This window comes from Coenobita brevimanus, chromosome 50 (genome assembly GCF_032717465.1).
Source record: "Coenobita brevimanus isolate Jiangsu-jjx chromosome 50, ASM3271746v2, whole genome shotgun sequence".
NCBI lineage: Eukaryota > Metazoa > Arthropoda > Malacostraca > Decapoda > Coenobitidae > Coenobita > Coenobita brevimanus.
In genome coordinates, this window is record NC_137003.1 from 16,989,877 (window position 1) to 16,996,898 (window position 7,022).

Genomic DNA, 7,022 nt, shown 5'->3' on the forward strand with positions numbered 1-7,022 from the left:
GCTAAGTTTCTTGTATCAGTCAACATATCATTTTTTCTACTTGTATACTTCTGTTTCAATGACATTTTACCAATTTCTACTGTTTGTAAGTGTTTTCAGATTTTTTTCAATCATGATGATGACATGCAGCATAAGTTTAGTGCACATCAGCTTAGTAAGTGCACTCGCTATGACTCGTATTTCAACATACCCAATTGTTTTATCACTTTCCTATTATTTTTCCCTTTACATAGAACCTTTCCTCCACCACTGTAAATGTTTTCAATTATTTATATTCATTACGACGGCATTTAGCGATATGCTAGCGCATATTCACGTAGGAACCACAATCTCAAACACTCGTGTTTCATCTTCTACTTTATTTATTCACTCCAATCATACTTTCCCACTTACATTACACACGTTTACACCCCTATACTGCACTGTACATACTTACTGGCATTATTTATTCAAGTGAGCGTCAGAATATCGCATGAAAATACCCTCGCAATGAATGTTTCGACCAACATAATACTCAAACACTTATATACTAATTCTTCACATATATTACACACTTTCCCACTTGTTGACTTCTATTTTCATTATTACGGGCCTTATTCATTCAACTGAGCGTCAGGATATTGCAACTCTATACACACGCTATGAATATTTGACTTAGAATATATTTCAGCACTTACAATAATTTGAACTTATATTATAGCCGTTAGCATTTCCAATAATAATAATTACATAATTACGGGCCGTATTTATTGCACTGAGCGACGGAATATCGCATCATAAAACCCTCGCTATGTATGTTTCCACTTACAGCATATTTATACACTTACATACAATTCTTGCACTTATGTTATACCCGTATGCACTTTATACTAATATTTGGAGATCAACATGACTGATAATTTCACTGAGCGTCTGTTTGTCGCATTTTCTTCATAGTTTCAGCGTCCTGTCACATTCACACCATATCAGAATTGCATCAACGTGTGATATTCGCTGAAACATGGGTGAATACAGAGACCCACGTCACACTCCACGCACTCATAGCGGGTGTCCTTCCTCTGTGTGGTTAGTCTCACCCGGGAATTGCTACACACGTGACACCTGCGTTGGGGCCTAGGTCTGTTTGGCTGGGGAGGGATAGGAGTGGGGAAATGGCGGCCGGATATTCTCAGGGGAGTTTGGGCAATAGGGGCAGTGCGGGTGCGATGTTGGGGCCTTTCTACAGCATAACGTGCAAACATCTCTCTTGTGAGCGCCCTCACAAACCCTTCAAAGGTTTCCTGAACTCCTGTTGTCATGGCGTGAAGGTGGTGGCAATTCAGAGCAGTGATGTCTAGCAAGTAAAAGAATAGTTTCTTATACCACTTCATCGTGGTCCTGGCACACTCTACCGTCGATATCATGGAGTCTGACTGGTCCACCAGGCGCATGTTTATGTTATAGTCCATGACACACTCAGATTTCCAAATGTGACGCCTGTTCTTGCTACGGTAATCTACGGAATCAGTACGGTGCATCAAGGGGCGGTGAACCGTTGACAAGAGGCTTACTTCTCTATTGTGGTTCCACAGAGTTGCAAGGATGTTGTTGGCTTTGAAGAAGACAACCTCATTCCTTGCAAGTTTCTGCCCTACCTTGGCCATGTGACGCCGGTTCACCTTCACGATTCCACAGACTCTCGTTTCATGCATGTGAAGATAACGAGCGAGAAGAGGGCTAGTGTACCAGTTGTCCAGGTAGAGGACATGACCACGATGAAGGTAGTCTTCTATCATCGTCTTTACCACTGCTCCCGACAGTCCAATACTTCGATCTTCTATTATGTCTTGTCTGTCTGTGCACCGGTGTACAAGACTATGTCTTGCACGTATCCAGTCCTACAGTTGCACATAACAAAGATCTTGAACCCAAAACGGTGCCTTTTGCTGGGTATATACTGCCTAAATGAAATATTACCTCTCCACAACACCAGACTCTAGTCTATGACGAGGTCTCTATAGGGATAGAATGACGAACGAAAGGTTTGCCTCAGGTGATCAAAGACCAACCTAATTTGCCTCATTTTATCAGTGTCGTTCGCATTTGCAGGATCATGAGCATCATAGAAATGGAGGCGACTTAGAATTTGTTGAAACCGATTACGGCTCATCACTTGCCCAAATATTGGGGTAAACATAACAGGGTCCTCCAGTAAGCAGGAATTCTGTTCTTTCATATAATACCCATCAAAAGGACCAGGGCAAAAAATAGGAACATTTCTGAAAGGGAGACAGGGTAATCATATATGATACAATGCCTACTCCTTGTTCCCAATCTTTCACTCTCAACGCGCTGGGTGCTTGCAAGGTTGGTTTGGTATACAATCTGCTCCACGAATGCCTCACTAAAAAACAGGTGGAAAAAATCCAACCTGGTGGAACTACGGTGAATTCCGGGAGCAATGCAGCCAGAGCGCCCCTGCTCAGTGAAGGGGTGAATGAGGGGAGAAAAATCACTCCCATCCTCCCAATTCCATCCCACATATCCCTCGTCCCCATCATCCCCATCACCGCCTTTGTCTGGGTGAGGAGGAGATCCTGGTGGGGGAGGTCGGGGAGAAGAAGTGTGGAGGGCTTCCCCACTGTCACTCCTCTTCCCTCTGCCTTTACCCTTTCCCTTTCCCTTACCCTTACGGCCTTGAGGAACATTAGGGGGCTGTGGGGATGAAGTAGTGGAATATTGGGGAGCATAAGACGTGCTGGGGAGTGGTTCCTCCCCACCTTCCCCCTCCATGACAACACCACATGCTTTCTCACGCACCCTAGCTCGACCACGTGTTAGGGGATATTGGGGAGCATAAGATGTGCTTGGGAGTGGTTCCTCCCCACCTTCCCCCTCCATCACAACCCCACGTGATACTGAACGCACCCGCACTCGCCCACATGATACACTATGCCGCCTCACTCTACCTAGGGAGAGCAATGACTCACTCACGTCACTCTCACTTTCCCTAATCCTCCCTGGACTTTCCCTTTCACTCCCCACTCCCTCCACGGCACTTCCTAACTCCCCAAACAAAATACTAGGCCCATACCTGCTTGTCTGACACGGTGTGCACTCTGGGCCACGATGAGTGATTACCTCATGTCCATACCACGTGGCAGCACGTCCCACGACTCCGTCCTTGTCCTCGTCCTCGTCATCGAAATCTGGTTCGAAATCACGTTGGGGATAGGCATAGGATGTTCCACGTGGTTTCTTGGCCGGCTGCCCCTCTCTAGCAGCACGGTAAGTCACGTACTGCCGCTTGCTGGGAGACGGGACTTCTTCATCACTGCTGGTGGTTTCTTCCTCCTCTGGCTGCACATAATCTTTATCCACAACCTCGTCATCCAGTGGGGAATCACTGTCGCCTGTAAAGGCATCCAGGGCAGCTTGAATTTCGCCCTCTGAGAGACTTCTCTTAGCCATGTCTGAGCAGGACTGTTGCTACCAGGTGAATGGACGAGTGGCGGGTTAGCGCAGGCTGCGCGGGGTTGCCGAGTGTCCCCGCCTGGTGGCAGGTAGGGGAAGGTCATGCGAGGATACGTACCGCAAATCAAGCGTGAAATTTGAAAATTGTCGAAATTATGCACTTTGCAATTGCACGACGTACTGGTACATCGCCGGGACTGGCAAATGCAAATCATTGCAATGTACCCATACGTCGACGGGACGGGGCGGGCTAATGCATTTAAGACTCAGTTCTTACACCTATCAACCCATCAAAATCTTCCACAGGTATACCCACTAATGTTTAATAATATTCATCTTAATCCTGCATCATCCTTGAACATGCTTGGGGTTTCATTTACTCGGGACTTATCTTGGAAAGATCATATTACATCTCTTGTAAAATCTGCTTCCAAGAGATTGGGTGTGCTAAACTGACTCCATTCTTTCTTTACCCCTGCACAAGTGTTGACTCTATACAAGGGTTTTATCCGCCTCTGTGTGGAGTACAACTCTCATGTGTGGGTAGGCTCCCCACATACAGCTCTTCTCCATAGGGTGGAGTCAAAGGCTTTTCGTCTCATTAACTCTCCTCCTCTTACTGACTCCCTTCAACCTCTATCTCTTCGTCACACTGTTGCATCTTTATCTCTTTTCTATCGCTACTTCAATGGCCACTGCTCCTCTGAACTCTCTGCATGCATTCCTCCACTTCTACGACGGGCACGTAGAACCCGTCAAGCAGCAAACTCTCATCCCTTTTCTGTCTAACTCTCTAATGCAATAGTTAACCGTTACTCCCGGTCCCTCATTTATGCAACAGGTTAGCTCTGGAACTGTCTCCCTCTGTCTGTATTTCCTGCTGCCTATGATCTCCGGCCTTTCAAACGCAGTGTGTCCAGGCATCTCGAAATAATTGGATCTTGAATTTGGCTCTCTCTTGCATTTTGTTTTTCTCTTGGAGGGAACTGTTATTGCGGGCTCATGGCCTTTGGTTCCTTCTTCCTCGCATAAAAACAATTATGTGCTTGCTTGTAAAATTATGTAATTCAAGTTTGTATGCAAAATAATTTACTGTGTTATTTAATGTAGGAAAACTCTGGCATGTTTTGATGTCTCCTAGTTGGTAACAGTTGTTCTAGGTGCTGATATGCAAGACTATAGTAGGACTCGCGCACGTTTGCGGCTGTGGTGTGGCCCGCACCTGTGTACAATGGTGCCACGTTTCCCCAACTTGCGATGTGAAACGGAAGCTATTTATGTACAAGGCATCACAAATTCGATAAATTCAGATGAATAAAACTTACACTCGTGTATTTTGATGGATGAATCAACAGTAATCTTATTATGCATAAAATATTTATACAGTAACACAGAAACATGGGATACATATTGTACAGTGTTGCTAAAAGAAATTGTAGTCACTTTTAATGGTTTTTAGTGTAGTTTTAGGGTGAGTAATAATATCACAATTATGGATATAAGATAATGAGCCTGAAAAAAGAAGAAATATGCCAATATCCAAAGTAAAAGAAATAATTCATGTGATTCTTGTGAGTGGCAACACTTACCCAGTCTGGCCTAAGGTAAAGTACGTACCTCCGTAGACCCAACCATAGCTTGTACAGGTGTTGCTAGGGAAAAATGCTCACATTTACCGGCTTTTACCATAATTTTAAGGACGAGGAATAATCACATTTATAATCATAAGCTAATATGTAGGACAAAATAGTAGGCATATGCCAATACCGAAGTAAAAAAAAAAAAAAACATTATTTACTCGCGAGCGGCAACACTTCCACACCCAGTCGGTGAGAGAGAGAGAGAGAGAGGGAGAGAGAGAGAGAGAGAGAGGGGCATGCATTGAATGCATTGTCGGCATCACTAAATATAACAAAACCAAATTAACAAATGAAAGCACAATTATAAATAACTTATAAAAGAATCAAAAGTACTCAGGGTGGCTCACATTTCCCGCCAGGAGAGAGAGAGAGAGAGAGAGAGAGAGAGAGAGAGAGAGAGAGAGAGAGATAACGGTATAGAAAACGTGGCAACACTGTACACAGGTGCGGGCCACACCACAGCCGCAAACGTAGGCGAGTCCTACTATAGCACGTCCTAGAATGTTGGAGAAGTAGATAATTCTAGTGCAATGCAAGCTTATAATTATAACGACGGATAAGAGACTAGAACAAGTTCAGTCGGTGTTGGTTCAGTTTTAAGTGTAGTGCAGTGCCAGTGTAGTGTCAGTAAAGATTATATATTTTTGGTAGGGAGTGCGGTAGTGGTTCGGACATTTAAAAATATTTATAAATATTCAGGTTTTAGCTGGAGTGTAATCTGGTTTATGTTAAACTGTTGCCACATCATTTGGTTCTTTAGGCTGATAATATGATATTCTTAGCTCTTTTCAACTTTAAGCCCTACCAGTTTTGATGGTTTTGACAGTAGGTGGGATGGTTCGGCCATATGTATTACTCGGCATATTCGTAAAATTATGTGCCTTGGAATGGATAAAAACTAAGATTTATTAATTGAAAAATAATTCATTTTCCTAAAGTACAATATTAAACTTCAGAATCCAAATGAACTACTTGATATATATATATATATATATATATATATATATATATATATATATATATATATATATATATATATATTGTAACAAATAACCTTCACCAGAATTATTAATAAATGACTTAACATCATGCCACGTTGAGTACACCGCTTCCCGTCCGATCAGCGAAGTTAAGCAACGTTGGGTCTGGTTAGTACTTGGATGGGTGACCGCCTGGGAACACCAGATGCTGTTGGCATCCCTACGTGTCAAGTGGGGTTGGTGGAGGATTAGTGCCCCTCCCTGTAAAAACAATTAACTCTAAGCCCTTGGCCACCCCGTTTGGGATACATGGCGTCTGGCAATGAATGAATGAATGAAACTTAACATCTTACTTTCTGCTACAAAATTATGCGTAATTAACCTTCTCTCTCTCTCTCTCTCTCTGGAATATTGACTTCACTTTTCATTTTCAAAGCCTTATTTAAGATGGACTAACTTCAGACTTTTAATGCATATTGTAGCCTGCAAAACTGAAATAGAAATTGTATTACCCCTGCCTTCTTTTAACCCTTACACCGCGGGCTTGTTTACCAATGACTTACGTGTGCCGCGGGGTTATTTGGGCTCCGACAGACTCTCAAAAAATATTTGCCAAAAATCAGTTATTAGTCCTAGAATAATAAAATTATATATGCTTATGGCACATACCTTCAGCTTTCTCCTGGAATGATTGTTGAGCCTTCGTCGGTTACCGTAGGACTTGTGGAGACCTCTGAAGTAGGGTAACGAAGTCTCCACTTTACACTTCCCGACAACCCGTAATATGATTACCACAGCCAGATACAAACACTATAAACACTATTCTACAATTTTCAAGTAGTTTGGGATCCATACTAAAACAAAAAAAACACTGTGAAAGCAATGGAAATTACGAGCGCGTCTGATCGTCGCACTGGCACTAGTTCGCTCTTGGTAGTCTGTCATTTAT

General features: G+C 43.1%; 1 pseudogene; it reads left to right on the forward strand.

Moving 5' to 3' along the window:
* The first annotated feature begins 6,172 nt into the window (after positions 1–6,172).
* LOC145399879 (5S ribosomal RNA) lies at positions 6,173–6,290 on the forward strand (annotated as a pseudogene).
* Positions 6,291–7,022: the final 732 nt, after the last annotated feature.